This window comes from Glycine max, chromosome 9 (assembly GCF_000004515.6).
Source record: "Glycine max cultivar Williams 82 chromosome 9, Glycine_max_v4.0, whole genome shotgun sequence".
Classification (NCBI taxonomy): Eukaryota; Viridiplantae; Streptophyta; class Magnoliopsida; order Fabales; family Fabaceae; genus Glycine; species Glycine max.
The window spans coordinates 17,020,091-17,039,581 of record NC_038245.2 but is presented as its reverse complement, the minus strand read 5'-3'; positions in this window follow the sequence as shown (position 1 = coordinate 17,039,581).

Below are 19,491 nucleotides of genomic sequence, written 5' to 3'. Positions count from 1 at the left end.
ACTTGTTTCTTTTTTTATAACTTTTTTCCAGATGTCTAGAAAATTCTGTAAAACTTTCAGCTCAAAATTCAAAGTAACCAATTCTCAGTAATTTTTACAAGTTTGTATGTCTAAGCTGCCAGCACCAGCGATTTGTTTCTTTAAGCATGGTATATTGATTGCCTTGGGCTTACTTTCAACCTTCCTATGTATGTTGAACTCACTAGTATTGTTTACTACAGTTTTAGGAGTTCAATATTCACTTAGGATCAACATTTCAGCCAGAAATTCAATCATCAAAACTCAAATTCACAATAGACACAATCATAAGGAAACCTAAAAGTTCAAGAAAAGGTTCACAATCAAAGACTCTCTAAGAATTTTGCATAAGCATGTTAAGGACTAATTAACATGAAAGATTTGACTCAAATCAAATAATAGGCTAAAAGAATTTCATACACTCATGAACAAATGAGTTAGACAAAGAAACAAGAAAAAAAAATTCAGCACAACATAAGAAATCTTATGTGACAAGTTTCATGACTAGACATGACTTCTATGACAAAACTACAATAGGTGAACAAGTCACTCTAGATTTTTGAAGTTTTCTTCTACTTTAATATTTTTGTAAGAATTTTATGATTTAGTTTTCATCCACAAAAATAACAAGACAAAACTCAAAGGAACCTAAACTCAACACAATTCATGGTTCAAGAACAAGAACAAGAAATTTGAACCATAGAAAATCAAATCTAGCTTTTATAGCAAGTTTAATCGGTGGAAACTCTAAAGAATCATGTTAAAAACATTTAGCACAAGACATGTGAGGAGATACATGGAGAAAAAAATGAAGAAACAACAATGGAAGAGAAGGTAACGCAAAAAAATTAATGGAGGTTTAAGGAGCACCTACTTGAAGCTCTTGTGCTCTGATTACCACTTGATGGAAGCTTGCTTGTGGAGCTTCTATGGAGGATGGATCTTTGAGCTTCAATGAGGTCCTTCAATGGTGATTTTTCACCATGGAGATGCAGCGGAAGGCAAAGGAGAAGAAGAGAGGGGAGGCACCATCCACTAGGGAATAAGCCAAGGAAGAAGGAGCTTCACCACCAAGAATTGCCTTGGATAAGAAGCTTGAAGAGGATGCTTTAATGGAGGAAAAGAAAGAGGGATAGAAAGAGAGAGGGGGGAGCACGAAATTGAAGGAATAAAAGAGGGAGAGAAGTGGAACTTTGAAGTATGTATCACAAGACTCTCATTCATCAAAGTTACAACAAGTGTTACACATGCTTCTATTTATAGACTAGGTAGCTTCCTTGAGAAGCTTTCTTGAGAAACCTTCCTTGAGAAGCTTCTTTGAGAAAACTTCCTTGAGAAGCTAGAGCTTAGCTACACACACCCCTCTCATAACTAAGCTCACCTCCTTGAGAAGCTTCCTTAAGAAGATTCCTAAAGAAGCTAGAGCTTAGCTACACATACCTCTCTAATAGCTAAGCTCACCTCCTTGAGATGAGAAGCTAGAACTTAGCTACACACCCCATATAATAGCTAAGCTCACCCCCATGACAAAATACATGAAAATACAAAAAAAAAAGTCTCTACTACAAAGACTACTCAAAATGCCTCGAAATACAAGGCTAAAACCCTATACTACTAGAATGGCCAAAATCCAAGGCCTAAATGAAGGAAAAAACCTATTCTAATATTTACAAAGATAAGCGGGCTCATACTTAGCCCATGGGCTCAAAATCTACCCTAAGGCTCATGAGAACCCTAGGGCCTTCCCTTGGATCTCTGGCCCAATCTACTTGGAGTCTTCTATCCAATGCCCTTGCGGGGTAGGATTGCATCAGCAGCTATAGGCGGGATTTATATCCATTACTTGAAACACCACATTGCAAGTGTGGGGGCCTATCTGAATGGGAATGTCGATTTCCCCCATCACTTCCCGCCGAGTACCATCAAAGGCTCGCACCACCATCGAGCTCGGTTTTAAACGTGACGCACTAAAAGGAAGCTTTTCCAAAGTGGTCTTCGGCATTACATTTAAACTCGATCCATTGTCGATAAGCACCTTTGCGACAACATGGTCCATACACTTTACCGACACATGGAGATCCTTGTTGTGTCCTCTCCCCTCTACGGGAATCTCTTCTTCTGCAAACGCGATATAATTGTTGGTGGTTATATGATTTAATGATGCCTTCAAAACCCTCCACTGAGATATCGTGGGCTACATTGGCATCATTAAGGACTTTTATCAACAGCGTACGATGAGGCTCGGAGTTTATGAGCAGTTCAAGCAACGAGATCCTTGCTGGAGTTTTATTCAGTTGCTCGACTACCTTAAACTTGCTTTGTTGGATGAGGCGAAGGAACTCATGGGCCTCTTCCAAAGTCACCGTCTTTCCTTGAAGACCTTCTTTCTTTTCAGCCCCTCTTACCACTAGAGGATCTACTTCTTTCGAGGGGGTGGCTACGTCTGTGGGCTCTTGGACCATGGGCGCTTTCCCCTTGGAGGGAAACTCCGCCGGGTGAGGGGAAGCGAACACCCGACCACTGCGGGTTACGCCACTGAGGCCGGTGATGTTGGTCACCTTAGCTGACAGGGAGTCAACTTCGGTTGCAACTCTTTTGCTGAACGCGGGAGGGGTATACTTCCACGGAACGGCCTTATTACTTTGATATGCAAATGGCGTTGGCTTGGGCGCTGTCCGGGGGTATATGGGTGTGGAGCCGGTCCCTTTCCTAGTAAAACATATCACTAGGGCCTTGGGGGTTAGAGGAACCTTCTTCTCTTCTGACTGCATGCAAATTTGTGGTTCTTCCCTCCCTCCTATGGACACTTCAAGCTGCCCGCAATCCATGAGCCGCTGAAGCAATTCTTCTACCGCGGGACAGGTTTCCATGTCGTGCGACTCCCCGAGGTGAAACAAACATTCGTCCGCGGGACAGGTAGATAAAACGTCTGGAAGTAGCCACCTCTCCTAATCTCCTTGCCCGCGATGGCCCACCCTCTTGGATGGCGTTTACGCTAGTCTTTCCATGACTAGCTAGCGGGTTAGTTTTAACATTTGGGCCTTCCTCTTGAAACGATAGCCAGCCGGCACTGATTAGGTGCTGCACTTTATACCTGAACGGGCGGCAGGAGTCAATGTTGTGTCCGAGAGCTCCACTATGGTACTCACATTTGGCACCCGGGTCATACCACTTGGGGTAGGGTGGCTGGAAGACCCTCCCGGGTATGGCTACCACCAAATGATTCTCCAATAATGAAGGCCATAATTTAGAGTATGCCATGGGAATAGGAGAGAAGTTATCTTTCGGGAGTGGGCTCTGTGCATTATTATAGCTCGTGCCAAGGGTCGTATTGTTGACTGGCCGGGGCATGGCTGGAGCTGTGCGTTGGGCCGGCGTTCTCTCTGCCGCGGGCAGTCCTTTTACTTGAGTCGGGAGGGAAATCCCGGCTCGGATTGAAAAATTTGGGGGATTGGGGTAGTATGAGCTTTGGATATTTTGGGGTGTTTTCATCCACATCGGGGCGGTGGTGACCGCGTGAGCGTCTCCTTCCTTTTTCCTCGCACCCACTACTGGGGCTCTTCTGTTGTTGTTGGGGGCCACATTGGAAGCTTATTCGAACTTGCCTTTTCGTAGTCCGGATTCAATCCTTTCTCCGGCGAAGACGAGATCCGCAAAGTTAGCTGGCATGTAGCCTATCAGCTTTTCATAGTAGAACGTGGGTAACGTATCTACCATAATTGTGATCATCTCCCTCTCCGTCATGGGCGGTACGACTTGGGCTGCGAGATCTCTCCATCTTTGGGCATATTCCTTAATGGACTCATGCTCTCGCTTAGTCATACTCTGAAGCTGGTTCCGATCGGGAGCCATATCCATATTGTACTGGTACTGCCTAATGAAGGCAGTTGCCAAGTCCTTCCATGATCGGATCTGGGAAGCTTCCAGATTGGTATACCATGCTACAGCTGCTCTGGCCAAGCTGTCTTGAAAGAAATGGACCAACAACTTTTCATCCGCAGAATACGCCCCCATCTTTTGGCAATACATCCGGAGATGCCCTTTTGGACATGTCATCCCTTTGTACTTATCAAAGTCTAGTACTTTGAACTTGGGAGGGATGACGATGTTGGGCACGAGACATAAATCTGCTAAATCCGAGAATGGGTAATTGCCGAGGCCCTCGACTGCTCTTAACCTTTCTTCAAGTGCCTCAATCTTTCCCTTATCTTCCGCGAAGGGAACAAATTCTTTTACGGGTGTGGGTGAAGCCGGGACATGAAGGACTATGTTTGGTTGGGGTAGTTCATGGGGGGATGGATCTTTGAGGTGGAGCAGGGGGCCGAGATGGGTATCTCCTTCCTCATCGTCTTGCCCGGGATAGTCGTCATAAGGTGGGAGTTGCCCCTCGAAGGTAGGGGTTGGCTTAAATCTTCCGGGGCGGCACGGGGAGCGAAGTCCGGAGGAAAGCCATAGGGGTAAGCTTGCGGGCTATACCTTTGACCAAACACTGCCGTGTTTCTGTCTCAGCCCAGATTTAAGGCGGGCTGCAGCACCGGCTCCGCTTCCCTAACTGTACTGGAGGCGGTTGTCGTGGCTTTATCCTCTATAGTTTTCTGGAGTTTTAACATGACCTCCGAGATGGAAGCCATTTGATCTTTTAAGGCCGATAGATCGACCTTCATCTGTTCCTGCACACCCTCTTCATTATCCATTTTTCTGGATCGAGTGTTATAGGGGTGCCTTTGTGCTTTCTTAGTTATGATGAAATTCCTAAAGAAATAAACAACGGTGAGTATGCCACCAAAACATGAATATGCAAATGAATGATCGGAGCACTTGGATCCACCCCAAGGTTTTTTAGATAACGTGATGAGTTCAGAACTTCTCATTTTATAAAAAGAACAAAGCTTTCATCTAGCCAAGATTATACAAAGGTGTTACAAGAGAACCTAACGGTTTCTAATTATATGGGCCATCAAATCTATCATGTGTTGACAGTAATTGATTAGCCCATGAATCTCCTCGGGAGCCGTACACACTTCGGCCATGGCTTTTGCTTTGGCTAATAGACGCGGGAGGTCTTGACTTCCATTCAAGGTCAAGGCGAACCTATCCATCCACATAGTCGCTTCTTGATGCAATGCATCAATCACCCTCCCTCTTGCTTCTTTTTCGGCGTACACTTGTGCAAAATCCTCCGCTAGCTTTTGTTCATGGGTCACAGACTGGTTCAACTCTTCCTTGTATTGCCCTATGATAGCTAGCATGCTTTGCTCCATGGCTTCCAAGTGTTGAGCCAAAATCCTCTTGGACCTTGCGCACGCAGCTAACTCTTCTTTTAAGATCATGCCATGCACCCGTGACCGGTCTCTTTCCTCTCTTCGGAGTTTGAGCTCATTGTTGCTACCCCACAATGCTCCTCGGAATTTATTTCGGCCATGTTCCTCCTTGCGGGCCCTTTTGGTTTCTTGTTCAAGGGCTCTTGCAGTGGCCGCGTTTTCCTCTTGTAACTCGGTGCACTCTTTCCGGATGTGTGTAGCGGTTGATTTGAACTTCTCCTTGGCGAGTCTCGCCTTCCCTAGCTCTAATTTTAGAGCTTGTACTTCTTCATCTTCCTCCAAAGCTTCGAAGTTCTCCTCATTGATAACTTTCAATTTGGAGAGCCAATCTAACCCTCTTGTGTGAACTCTTAGCCATCCATGATAACCACCGATGACGCCATTTTGGATGCCTCTAAGCTCCTTGTCTTTCCTCAACGGACTTCTCCACGCCTTGTGGACTCTTTGTATCACCTTGAGACTTTGCGCGCCTAGATCCCTCACAAGGAAAGGCGAGAGACTTTCTTCTGTTGGTGCTCCCCTCATGGAGTACCCTAGCTGTCTTATGGCGAGTGTGGGATTATAATTAATACAACTCCTAGTCCCTATCAATGGAACATTAGGGTAGTCCCCACACGAGAAAAGAACTCCTTCCTTGCCTTCCTTCCAATGAGGAAACCAATTGATTGTGTTGCCTCCTATCCCAGCCAAATGTTGGTCCCAATCGACTCTTCCTTTTTCGGCGCATGAGCGATAACTTTGAAGCGGACACAGGTGTCTTGTGTCTTGTTGGAATAGGTGTGAAACCAACCACACACAGAGAGCGGGTAAACAACAAACAATCCGTGTACTGCTTTTCTCACACCTCCGGTCAAAGGTGTCAAACAAATCTGCCAAGATAGCCACCACTGGACTCTCCTTGCTATGGTGATATGCAAGGAAAGCGTTAATGGCGGCTAAGTCTACCAAACCATCAACGTTCGGAAAGAGGACAACCCCAAAAATCAACAAAGCTAATATATCCGCAAATGGACCCCACTTCTCTTGGCTCGCCATATCCCTTGCCTTGCCTTCCAAGTATTTCCGAGGCAGGCCCACTACGCCGTTCCGAGTTTGCTTCATGCGATCCATCTCTTTTGCCGAATCTCCAACCACAGCTGCAATCTTGCTCAAGGAGGGAAGAAACCCGGAGAAAAGATACGGTTTTCTCCCCCCAAGAGGGCATCCTAATATTTCCTCAAACTCTTCAATAGTCGGTACCATTTGGAGGTCCCCAAACGTGAAACACCTCAACGGCTGGTCATAGTATTGGGCGAGGGATACGACAACTTCCGTAAATACCTCCGCTGCGGTCAAATCTAGAATCTTCCCGTACACTTTGCGGAAGGCTTGCCTTTGGAGAGGTCCCATTAATCGTCCCAATTCCTTGGGGCTGGTGACATCTAGACTTTTAACCTTGACTTGATAAAACCTTTTGCCGTTTTGATTTGTCCCCATCATTTACCTAAAAAAGGGGTGGATCAAGACTCCGACATGAATGATGCAATGCGTATGCATGAAACGGAAAGAAAACAACACAAATGGGTAATTCACACATACGAGACCGCAGAGATCCAATTTTAATGCTACGTTTAGGGCATGATAGCGCCTCAACGTAGTATTAAAAAGGTTATGCATTACTCTGAAGAAACCAAACATCACTAGCAAAACTATAAACTAGTGCTATTTATCAAAAGATGCATGAGAACAAATGGCACGGAGCGTGTTTGCTCTTTGCCCCTATTTTGGGAACCTATAGGACAATATCTAGGGGTCTTTAATAACTACTCCCCAACAATTCATAACTCACACGGCTGTTTTCTAGAGGTATCATCACTCAAGATAATAATATTGTGGCGGTATGGAATACCAGCGACAACACATTATAAAGAGAGAAAACTCTAGACGAAGTTTCACTATTATCAAGCAAGTCGGAGACCTAGCATGATGATAGATTCACCTCCACTCCTTAAATTCCCATGAACCCGGGTGTAGGGCCCCCTTTTTTACTCAAACCCGTGGGTGCTTAGAATGCAGTGTAAAGAATGTGAAATAGACAACAGTTTTTTACATTTTACACAGTTCAACAAATGCACACACAAAGTTTCACAAATTCCTTAAAATAGGCCTAACTCACAAAAATAGTCCCCAGTGGAGTCGCCAACTGTCGCAACGTGCCCTTTTGCGGGCGAGCGAGGCGAGGCTCACGGGTGCGCTTTCCAAAGGAGGAAAAGATGCGTGGAGTCACCACCAACGTTTATTTGTGGAAAACGTCGAGAAAACCGAAGGAAACCGGTCAAAATGAAAATTCTAAGTTCGAGAGTTGTATTTACGTTTGAGGAAGGTATTAGCACCTCTCACGTTTGTCTCAAAGGACAACAACCTATTTTTTAGAATTGTGGAAATTGTATTACCTTAACTTTTATTTCTTTTTATTTTTTGAGGTCGAAAAAAGCAGGGCTTTTGCTCCTACGTACCCTCCTTTGGAGATGAAATCAGACCTACGTAGTTCTTTCTTAAGAGTGAATCAATCGATTCTTTTTACTTGAATTTGTGATCATTTTTAAGGCGTTGGACCTTAAAAATGATCCTTTTTACTTGGTAAGAAACTGAAATGATAAACTTTCAAACCCTATTTTTTGTGGACGAGCTTGACTAGGCGAGTTGATTTTAGCCTTAGTTTCACTTTAGTTATTAGTCAATCCAATTAAGAATGAGAAATCCCAAAGAGAAAACGTCCGATTGATTTTTTTGCTTCATTTTACTAAAAGATATTTTTTATTATTATATTATTATTTTACCTCTTTTTTGATTTCCAACGTGGTTACGGCACGACCGAACGGTCGGAATTCATTTTAACCAAAATTAACGGATGATACAATTCAAATGATCGGTGGAAATTTATTTTATTTTTTGATTAGGCGAGAAATGACTTAAATAAATGACTGAAGCACGTCAAAAGGGGGTATAGAAAGCGAATGAAAACGAGAATAAAAATACATGAAACAAAATGTGGACCACCACGGGTACATAGAATGAATTGAAAAGCTCGGTTTGGGGTACTTACCAGTTGAAGACTGAAGAAAACAAAGAACGAACGATGAATGTCGAAGAACGGTTGAAAATCTTCGCGTAATTATTCATGGAAACGTTATGGAAACGTTATGGAAGCGCCTCGGCTTGGATTTTCTTCACGGAAACAATTTTCCTCAGCAATTTCGAGAGAATAAGTGCCAAGAAGGCTGAACCCCTTCCCTCTTCACTCCTCCCCCTATTTATAGCAAAATAAGGGAGGAGCTTGCCACCCAGCTCGCCCAGGCGAGCAAGGTTGCTTCCTCCAGAAGCAACAACCTTCTAGAGGAAGAATCTGGAAGGCCTAAGTGGGCCTGATTGCTATTTGTACCCCCCCTTTTTACTAAATGCACCCCTTTACCTTTTTTGGTAATTCTTTTTCCGTAACGTTATGAAACTTTATGAATTTCGTAACGATACTTATTTTCCTTTTGCAAGGTTACAAATCCTTACAGATTATGTATTTACTCTTTTTTAGCTTTCGAAGAAGTTACGAAAACTCACGGATTGCGAAAAACACCTCCTTTCGATTTCCGTCACATTACGGAATTTTCACGGATCGCATAAGCCTGCTTCCTTTTGATTTTTGGCACGTCTCGGGACTTCACATATTATGCAACAAAGGGTGCCAAGTATCTCGAAGCGGCCAATCAAAGGTTGTATATCATCAAATAATAATTCCTGAACGAAATTAGGGTATGACACTCACCACCTCAAAGGATTGGAAAGTCGTTTCCAATTATTCCTCCGCTGCTTCTACATATGGTGCGGAGGAGGGGCAGCTCACCAACATATCTTCTTCGCCTGACACTATCACCAAGAGTCCACCAACCGCGAATTTCAATTTCTGGTGAAGCGTCGAAGGGACCACTCTTAGCGCGTGAATCCAAGGTCTCCCCAAAAGGCATTTGTAGGCGGGATTTATGTCCATCACTTGGAAAACCATATTGTAAGTGTGGGGGCCTATCTGAATGGGGATGTCGATTTCCCCCATCACCTCCTGCCGACTACCGTCAAAGGCTCGTACTACCATCGAACTTGCTTTTAAACGTGACGCATTAAAAGGAAGCTTCTCCAAGGTGGTTTTTGGCATCACATATAAAATTTGAACCATTGTCGATGAGCACCTTAGCGACGACATGGCCCATGCATCTGATGGTCCGTGGCGGCGATGGGTAGCAGCAGCGGCAGTGGAGGATGATCTCTTTCTCTTCTTCGATGGTTCTGCCATTTGATGAAGTTTTTGTGGATTTCAATCGGTGGAAGTGAAAGAGGAGTGAAAGAGAGGAAGATTGGGCTTTACGGGACGTGTTTTGGTGAAGATTTGAGTAAGATACGAAGGTTTGAAGATTTAGGGATGGAGGAGGCATGAGGAGAAGCCTTGGCTGCACAACAACACTGGTTTCGTGGGTATTTATAGACGAGGACGAGTTGTAATCGATTACAAGTATTGGTAATCGATTACAGGAGTAATAAGCCTTCTGGTAATCGATTACAGGATGTTGTAATCGATTACAGGCTGCTTGTTCTTGTGTAATCGATTACACTGGATGGTAATCGATTACCAGAGCATAAACTAGGCTAGTTTCTAAAACAAATTACCTATGTCTATGCTAAATACATCTAATATTATTAACTATCACTACTAATGCACTTAATTCAATCATTCAATTATAAAACACACAGGAATTTATAAATTCTATCATAATAACAAGAATTTAAACAAAATCAATCAAAGTGACATACTTAACATAAACAATCAATTATAAGAATAAATTAATCAATCAATCCTTATTTATCTAAATCACTAATATCTAAGAGGCCTAATTCCCTTCTAATAGAGAAGAATGTTTCTTTGGGGAGAGGTTTTGTGAAAATATCAGCAAGTTGATTCTTAGTATCAACAAACTCTAATACACAATCTCCCTTTAGAACATGATCTCTAAGAAAATGGTGCCTAATTTCTATATGTTTAGTTCTAGAGTGTTGAACTGGATTCTTGGAGAGATTAATTGCACTTGTATTATCACATCTAATAGGTATATGGTCAAGAAGGATTCCATAATTAGAAAGTTGTTGCTTCATCCATAAGATTTGTGCACAACAACTGTCGGCAGAAATATATTCCGCTTCTGCAGTGGATAAAGTAACACTATTTTGTTTCTTACTGTGCCAAGAAACTAGAGCAGATCCAATGAATTGACAAGTTCCACTAGTGCTCTTTCTATCTGTTTTAGAACCGGCAAAGTCTGAATCAGAATATCCAATTAAGGTGCATGTGGAATTTCTAGGATACCATAAACCTATGTTCGTAGTGCCTACCAAATATCTAATGATTCTTTTAACAGCACTAAGATGTGATTGTTTAGGATTTGATTGAAATCTAGCACACATACACACACTAAACATTATATCAGGCCTGCTAGCAGATAAATAAAGAAGTGATCCGATCATACCTCGATATTGCTTAACATTTATTGACAGACCAATTTCATCTTTATCTAGATAGCAAGCAGTGCTCATTGGTGTAGCCATGTGCTTAGAATTTTCCATGTCGAATTTGTGGATTAACTCTTTGCAATACTTGGATTGATTGACAATGATACCATCCTTAGTTTGTTTAATTTGCAATCCAAGAAAGAAGTTAAGTTCTCCCATCATTGACATTTCAAACTCACTTTGCATGTCATGGGAGAATTCCTTGCATAATAATTCATTAGTGGATCCAAAAATAATGTCATCAACATAAATTTGAACTAATAAAATATCATGTTATTTTCTTTTTATAAAAAGAGTAGTATCCACTTTTCCTCTAGAAAAGTCCTTTTCTAAAAGAAACTTACTTAGACGCTCGTACCAAGCCCTAGGGGCTTGTTTCTAGCCATATAAAGCCTTTTTCAATTTATAAACATGATTTGGCTTATCCAATATTTCAAAACCTGGTGGTTGTTCAACATATACTTCTTCTTGAATTAAGCCATTAAGAAAAGCACTTTTAACATCCATTTGATAAAGCTTAAAATTCATTATGGATGCATATGCTAAGAGCATTCTAATGGCTTCTAATCTAGCAACTGGAGCATATGTTTCTTCATAATCTATACCTTCTTCTTGATTATATCCTTTTGCAACTAATCTAGCCTTATTTCTAATGATTATTCCATGTTCATCTAACTTATTTCTAAATACCCATTTTGTTCCTATGATGGGATAATTTTTAGGTTTCTCTACAAGTTCCCACACATTGTTTCTTTCAAATTGATTCAGTTCTTCTTGCATGGCAATAATCTAGTTATCATCTACTATGGCTTCTTTTATATTTTTAGGTTCAATCATAGATACAAAAGCCATATAATTGCATAATTCTTTAAGAGAATGTCTAGTTGTTACCCCTTTTGAGATATCACCAATAATGCTATCAAGAGGATGATCTTTTGAGGCTTTCCATTCTTTTGGAAGTTCATTATTTGATTTGGCTTCTTCTGGAGGATCTTCATTGCTTCCTTTCCCTTTTCCTTTAGAATCTTGTCCATGAATATGAACTTGTTCTAAAGATTCTGCAATATCATCTAGCATATTCTTTCTTGACAAGATAGCATTAGATTCATCAAAAGTAACATGAATGAATTCCTCAATATTCATAGTTCTTTTATTATATATCCTATATGCTTTGCTTTGCAATGAATATCCAAGAAAGATGCCTTCATCAGATTTTGCATCAAATTTTCCTAGATTATCTTTACCATTATTAAGCATAAAACTTTTGCAACCAAAAACATGTAGATGTGAAATGTTGGGTTTTCTACCATTATATAACTCATATGGGGTTTTCTTTAAAATGGGTCTTATTAAGGCCCTATTCATGATGTAACATGCAGTATTGGCGGCTTCAGCCCAAAAATATTTTGGAAGAAAAGTATCATTTAATAAAGTTCTAGCAATTTCTTCCAATGACCTATTTTTCCTCTCAACAACTCCATTTTGTTGAGGGGTTCTAGGTGCATAAAAATTATGTTCAATACCATGTTCTTCACAAAATAATTCAAAATCTTTGTTTTCAAATTCACCCCATGATCACTTCTAATGGATGCAATCTTAAGATTTTTCTTGTTTTGTATAACTTTAGCAAGTTTTCTAAATGCTTGGAATGCATCACTTTTATGAGTAATAAATAATGTCCAAGTATATCTAGAGAAATCATCAACTATAACAAGAGCATAGTAATTTCCTCCAAAACTCATGGTTCTAGATGGACCAAATAAATCCATATGCAATAATTGTAAGGGTTGAGTGGTTGAAACAATATTTTTAGGTTTGAATGAGACTCTAGTTTGTTTGCCCTTTTGACATGCACCACATAGTTTATCTTTTTCAAATTTCAATTTAGGCAAACCAACTACTAAATCTTTTGAAATTAATTTGTTCAAGTGATCCATGTTTATGCGAGAAATTCTTTTATGCCATAACCATGGATCATCATCTTTGCTAAGAAAACAATGATTGTTATCTAGTTTTAGGCTTAAGTCTATCATGTATACATTGTTGACTCTATGTCCTACATGCTTTATATTAATGTCATGCTTATGTTCTATAAGACATTTTTGAGAATCAAATGATACTCGATAGCCTTTGTCACATAATTGACTAACACTAAGCAGGATGTGCTTAAGACCTTCAACAAGTAGAACATTTTCAATGGAGTTTGAAGAATTTGTACCTATTTTACCAACTCCAAGGATTCTACCTTTGTTGTTGTCACCATATGTTACATGCCCGGTTTTCTTGGGAGAGATATGTGTAAACTTTGATGCATCTCTAGTCATATGTTTTGAGCATCCGCTATCTATGTACCACTCCTTCCTCAATGACACCTACATAATCAAGTTTTTGACTTAGGTACCCAAACTTTATAGGGTCCTTGTGTGTTAGTGTAAACTGAGGATCCTTTTGGGACCCATATCATTTTAATGTTGTTGTAGTTTTTCTTAAAGTAGCAAGTAGATATGCCATGTCCTTTTCTTCCACAGTAAAAACAAGTGACAGAACTAGAATTATATTTTTGTGTGGAAGTAGAGAAGTTTTTATGAAATTTTTGTTGTTTTTCAGATTTATATCCTATTCCAGCCTTATTAGAGACATATCTTTGTTTTCCTAATATGACATCTAAATTATTTTTACTATAAGAAAATTTTGCAAGTGAGTTTTTCAAATCTTTAATTTCTTTTTCATATTTTTCACAACAACTACAAGAATCTGATATTTTCTTGTCAGAAATAGTAGAGATATGAACTTTTTCATTTGATTTAGAAATTGAGACTTCATTTCTAAGATGATCTAATTCTTTGTTTAATTTTGAAATTTCATTTTCTAAATCTGAAATTGTTTTCATAGAAGATGAAACTAACTTTGCAAGTTTAATTGACTCTTTATGCAAATCAGCAAATGCATCTTGTAATTCATCAAAAGAAATGGATAAGTTATTTGAAGATGTTACCTCTTCATCACTTTCATAACTTTTAGCCATTAGGCTGAGGTTTATCTCTCCATTTTCTGAATCTTCAGAAGATTCCATATCATTTTCATCCCATGTGATGTATGCTTTCTTCAATTTCTTTTCACTAAAATTTTTCTTTTCAAACTTCTCCATCATTTTGTTGAAGATAGGACAATCAACCCTCAGATGTCCAGGTTGATTGCACTCAAAGCACTTTGGAGTAGAGGATGAAGTTTCTGTCCTTCTTTTAGATTTAAAATTGGGTTGCCTTTGATTTCCTCTTACTTTAAGAAACTTGTTGAACCTTTTAACAAAAAGGCTTAGATCATCATCTTCATCTAGATCAATTTCCTTATCACTTTCTTCTTGGATTGAAGATGAGGCTTTAAGAGCAATTCCCTTCTTTTTCTTGTCATTTTCTTCATGTTGGCGTAATCTCAATAATTCCATTTCGTGTTTCTGTAACTTTCCAAATAGAGTAGCAAGAGACATGTTAGATAAATCTCTTGATTCAGTAATGGCTGTTACTTTAGGTTGCCATTCTCTGCTTAAACATCTTAACACTTTGTTTATGAGATCTTCATTTTGAAACTCTTCCCCTAAGGCTGCAAGATGATTTACTATATGTGTAAACCTCTTTTGCATGTCTTGAATGCTTTCATTAGCATTCATCCTAAATAGTTCATATTCATGAGTTAATGTGTTTATCCTAGATCTTTTAACATCTATTGTTCCTTCATGTGCTAATTGTAGAGTGTCCCACATTTCCTTAGCACTCTTACAATTTGAAACCTTGAAATATTCATCCATTCCCAGGGCAGATGTAATTATGTTTTTGGCTTTTAAATTGTATTGTACTCGTTTTCTATCCTCTTCAGACCATCTATCTCTAGGTTTTTTCTATTGTTATGCTTTCACCTTATGTGCTTCCATCTATTGTAATTCTTTCTATTGTGGTGGGTATATAAGGCCCTATTTCTATGGCTTCCCAAATATTTAAGTCTATTGCCTCAATAAAAATTTGCATTCGGGTTTTCCAGTAGTGGTAACCCTCTCCATTAAAGATTGGAGGTCTATTGATTGAATTTCCTTCTGGAAATAAGAAGTTTGCTGAGGCCATTTTTTCTTGAAGCTTCTAAACTTTATACAAGAATGAAGCTCTGATACCACTTGTTGGACAAGTGGCCTCAGATATCTTAAGAAGGGGGGGGGGGGTAAGATATTACAAACTATTTCCCCAATTAAAATTCTATTTCACTTTCTATTCAAGTTACAAATTCCCTTAACAATGAACTTCTTAAATAATATTTCAAATAGAACAATCTGAATATAAATATGAAACAATAATAAATAAAAGAGTTTAAGGGAAGAGAAAGTGCAAACTCGGATTTATACTGGTTCGGCCACACCCTTGTGCCTACGTCCAGTCCCCAAGCAACCCGCTTGAGAGTTCCACTATCTTGTAAAAATCCTTTTACAAGTTCTGAACACACAAGGACAACCCTTCCTATGTGTTCAGAATTCTTTTACAACAAGAGACCCTCGGTCTCTTAATCCCTTAGAGAATTAGAAAGAAGAGAAGAATGAATCTCTCTTGAAAGAGATAGATTTTACAATCTGAGCACTCAAATGATTCCTTAATGAATTGCAAGTGTCTTGGCCAAGGAATTCTTAAGAGGATAAAATGATTTTTCTCTTTGAGAGAATAAACACTTGTTGTTCTGAAAAAACTCTGAGCAAATTCGTGTTCTAAGTCACATATATATAGACCTTTGGTGGTCATGTAAAAACCATTTGAGAAGATGTGACTCTTAGAAATATTTTTCTGAAAATCTTCTCTGGTAATCGATTACAAGATTTGTGTAATCGATTACAGCTTTTAAAATTTGAATTAAAACGTTTATTAACTGCTGGTAATCGATTACCAAAATTGTGTAATGGATTACACAATCTAAAATTTGAATTCAAATATTTAGTAGCTGTTGTAAATCATTTTTGGCCACTGGTAATCGATTACATCCTCTGGTAATCGATTACCAGAGCGTAAATCTCTTGAAAAACACTTTTTAACTTAAATTACTTGGCCAAACCTTTTGCTATATCAATTAGGAATTCCCTTCCTAAAATACTAGTGATCATCTTGATGTTGTGGCTTGTATTCTTGAATCATTGTCTTGAATTTAAACTTGAAAAGTCCATTTGCATCATTTGCATCAAATCATCATGATCATCATCAAAACACCAAAGTCATTTGCTTCTACACCAAGGTCACCGCCTTTCCTTGAAGACCTTCTTTCTTTTTAGCTCCTTTTACCACCGGGGGATCCACTTCTTTTGAGGGGGTGGCCGTGTCTACGGGCTCTTGGATCATGGGCACTTTTCCCTTGGAGGGCAATTCCATCGAGTGGGGGGGAGCGAACACCCGGCCACTGCGGGTTATACCACTAAGGCCGGTGATGTTAGTCACCTTGGCTGACAAGGAGTCAACCTCGGTTGCAGCTCTTTCTCCAAAAGCGGGAGGGGTATACTTCCATGGAACGGCCTTATTGCTTTGATAGGAAAATGGTGTTGGCTTGGGCGCTGTCGAGGGGTACTTGGACCTGGAGCCAGTCACATTCCTAGTGAAACATATTACTAGGGCTTTGGGGGTTGGGGGAGCCTTCCTTTCTTCCGACTGCATGCAAATTTGCGGTTCTTCCCTATCCCCTTCGGACACTTCGAGCTGCCCCCAGTCTATGAGTCGTTGAAGTAACTCCTCCACCGCGGGGCAGGTTTCCATGTCGTGTGATTCCCCGAGATGAAACAGACATTCGTCACTTTTGTCTCCGCCACGAGAGACCATGCATGCTGCCTGCAGCGACTGGTAGATAAATCGTCTAGACGTAGCCACATCTTCTAATCTTTTTGACCCTGATGGCCTATCCTTTTCGATGGCGTTTATGCTAGCTCCTCCATGACTGGCTAGTGGATTGGTTTTAACGTTGAGGCCTTCTTCTTGAAATGATAGCCAGCCGGCATTTATTAGGTGTTGCACCTTATACTTGAATGGTAGGCAAGAGTCAATGTTGTGTCCGAGGGCTCCACTATGGTATGCGCATGTGGCATTTGAGTTGTACCACTTGGGGTATGGTGGCTAGAAGACCATCCCGGGTATGGCCACCACCAAATGATTTTCCAATAATGAGGAACACAACTCGGAATATGCCATGGGAACAGGAGAGAACTCGTCTCTCGGGGGGCGTCTTGCATTGTTATAGCTCGCGCTAGGAGTTGTATTATTGGCTGCCTGGGGAATGGCTGGAGCTGTGTGTTGGGCAGGCATTTTTTTTGTTGCGGGAGGCCCTTCCACTTGAGTTGGGAGGGAACTTCCGGCTCGGATCGAAAAGTTCTGGTAGTTGTGTTGGTATGAGTTTTGGGCATTTTGGGGCGTTTTCATCCATGTTGGGGCGGTGGTGACCGCGTGGATATCTCCTTCCTTTTTCCGTGTGCCCACCAGTGGGGCTCTTCTATTGTTGTTGGGGGCAGCGTTGGAGGCATATTCAAACTTGTCTTTCCTCAGTCCGGACTCGATTCTTTCTCCGGCGAAGATGAGGTCTGCAAAGTTAGCCGGCATATATCCTATCAGCTTCTCGTAGTAGAACGTAGGCAACGTATCTACCATAATCGTGATCATTTCCCTCTCCGTCATAGGTGGGATGACTTGGGCTGCTAGGTCTCTCCACCTTTGAGCATATTCCTTAATGGACTCATGTTTCCATTTGGTCATGCTCTGAAGTTGGTTCCGATCAGGAGCCATATCCGTGTTGTATTGGTACTGCCTAATGAAGGCAGTTGCCAAGTCTTTCCATGACCGGATCTGAGAAGCTTCCAGATTGGTGTACCACGCCACTGCTGCTCCGGCTAAGCTATCTTGAAAGACGTGCATTAACAGCTTTTCGTCCATAGAATATGCCCCCATCCTTTGGCAATACATCCGAAGATGACTTTTTGGACGCGTCGTTGTCACAACCTACCCTTCAGCGGGAGGGCGACGCGTGACTCGCGGGTGCGTCTTCCAAGAAAGGAATTCGCGCGGAGTCGCCACCAACGTTTATTTGAGGAAAGCGTTGGAAAAACTGGAAAAGACGTGATCTACGAACTTTAAGTGAAAGGTTCGAAAGTTGTATTTACGCATGGGGAAGGTATTAGCACCCCACGCGTCTGTCACAAGAGACGTCAGCCTTTTAATTAAATGTGCAAACATGACTTCAATTTTATGTTCCCTTTTATGTTTTTATTCCTTTTTATATTTTTTATCTTTTGCGGTTGACGAGGGTGTTTCCCTTACTCCTACGTATTCCTCAATTGTGTTAAGGAAATCAGACCTACGTAGTTCTTTGTGAACAAAGTATTTGGTTAAGTTGTTTTTATCTTTTTTTGCAAAATATGTTTTTATTCAATGAAAGGTCATTTAAGGCGTTGGACCATTAAACAATCTTTCGATTCCTTTGAAAAGAGAGAAGACATTAAGGCATTTGACCATTAATGATCTCTTTATTTTTGAAAGAGGTAATAAAGTTACATGTTGATTTTAGGCCTTTAGAAATCTACACTTAACAAATAAAAGCGGAGAAGCCCATTTCAAGGCGTTGGACCTTTGAAAATGGCTTTTTTAGGCGATGACAAAAGTTTGGTTTATGAATTGATTTTAGCCTTAGTTTCACTTTGGTTATTAGTCGATTCGATTAAGAAAGAAAAATCCCAAAGAGAAACGTCCGATTGATTTTTTTTTGTTTTATTTTACTAAAAGATATTTTTTATTATTATATTATTATTTTATCTCTTTTTGGTTTCCAACGTAGTTACGGCACGACCGAACGGTCGGATTTCATTTTAACAGAAATTAACGGATATTACAATTCAAATGATCGTTGGAAATTTATTTGATTTTTTGATTAGGCAAGAAAATGACTTAAGCAAATGACTAAAGCACGTCAAAAGAGGGTACGGAAAGTAAATGAAATGAAAATAAAAGCACGTGAAAACAAATGAGGACCACCAAGGGTACATAGAATGAATTGAAAAGTTCGATTTCGGGTACTTACCGGTTGAAGACTGAAGAACGATGAAGAACGAACGAAGAACGTTGAAAAACGGTTGAAAATCTACACGAAATCACCCACGAAAACGTTATGGAAACGTTACAGAAGCGCCTCGGCATGGATTTTCTTCACGGAAACAATTTTTTTCACTAATTTCAAGTGATTCTCGAATTACCAAGACGGCTGAACATTTTTTTCCATCACCTCTCCCCCTATTTATAGGAAAATGGGGGAGATGCTTGCCGCCCAACTCGCCCAGGTGAGCTAGGTTGCTTCCTCCAGAAGCAACCGCCTTCTGGAGGAATTTTCTGGAAGGCCCAAGTGGGCCTGGTTGCTATTTGCACCCCCATTTTTACTAAATATATCCCCCTTGCTTTTTTTGGTGATTCTTTTTCCGTAACGTTACGAAACTTTACGAATTTCGTAACGATGCTTGTTTTCTTTCCGTAATGTTACGAAACCTTACGGATTACGTAATCATCCCTTT